Raw genomic sequence first — 1,339 nt, 5'->3', positions numbered from 1 at the left:
CACTCATCTTGGGGAGGCTCCAGCACACCCTGGAAGAGAAGGCAGCCACCATGCTGGCTTTGCATCTTTGACATGGGACACCCTCACGCTTCTTCTCTGCCAACTCGCGGAAGTGGCCCACGCCCTCCAGAGCCTTCACGGTGGAAATAGAAGCCCTGAGAGAGGTAGGTGGACACCGCAGAGGCAGGCTGACCAGGCGGCTGACCGCAGCCTCCACCTCGGTGGAATAATTCTGATGAGTTTGGGAGCTCATGGTTGTTGGGCACTAGGGAGTTAAGGTAAAAAAAACAGTACTGGCTGGTCTCAGAGGACGAGGGTGGCTGAGGTGTTGGAAAAGAGGTTGGAGGGTGGTCAGAGGCTGGAAGGAAGGGTGGCCCTGGGTCTGTTCCGTCCACTGCTGAAGCAAGAAGCAAGTCCAGGGGACTGGCAAGGGCATGCTGCCTTGAATTCTTTTTAATAGAGATTCTCCAGAGTCCTCATCATTTACTTTCTCTACGTAAATACTATAGACATTTTTTGCCATCTTGTAAATAATTGGTAACAGAAATTCATTTCACTACAAAAAATAGAGGAAATGAAACAGAGAGAAAGAAGGAAGTAAAGGGAAGGAAGGCCAGAAGGAAGGAAGGAAAGAAAGGAGGAAATATCAAGTAGGACTTAGTGTTTCAGAATTTTTTTTCAGTTCAGAAATATCAATCAAACAAAATATAACCCAAAGGCCCAGAGAACAAAAAAGTAAGACTGATCTCTCTGAAGCAGTAAGAGGTGAGGGCACCCTGCCCATTGCAGCCTTGAGGGGTCTCTGGGAGCCCTGAGCTGCTAGAGCTGGATTCCTCGGGGAAAGAAGTCGTCAAAGTCTGGGAAATGTTCATCAACAGAATCAAAGTCTTCAAGGAGAGCATTTTGCTTTCCTAACTAGAGATAGAACACAGTATAACAGATACCTAATCTAGGGATTCTCTTAAAAATTCTGGCTCTTTCAACATCAGAGCACTGGTGGCGCTAAGCAGTGCATCCTCACGCACAGAAGTGATAGTGTCTCTCTGCTTGGGTGTTACGATTCCTGTGATACCTAAAGACGTTGCCTTGGTAATAACTTACTAAGAAATGAACACGTTAATTTCCTCAATGACTTCACTTTATTTAAAAACCAGAGGTCCAGTGCATGAAATTGTGCACGGGTGGGGTCCCTAGGCCTTGCTGGTGATCAGGGCTGATCGGGTTCCTGCCTCCCCTCCTTCTCCTTCCCTCGACACCTGCGTCTGCCGCCACCCACCCCCAGTACCCTGTCCCAGCCTGGGGTCCCAACCCCGATCAGGCGATCGGGGCCTGCCAGCCC

Source organism: Myotis davidii, unplaced genomic scaffold (assembly GCF_000327345.1).
Source record: "Myotis davidii unplaced genomic scaffold, ASM32734v1 scaffold663, whole genome shotgun sequence".
Lineage (NCBI taxonomy): Eukaryota > Metazoa > Chordata > Mammalia > Chiroptera > Vespertilionidae > Myotis > Myotis davidii.
Note: the sequence above shows the minus strand (reverse complement) of the source record.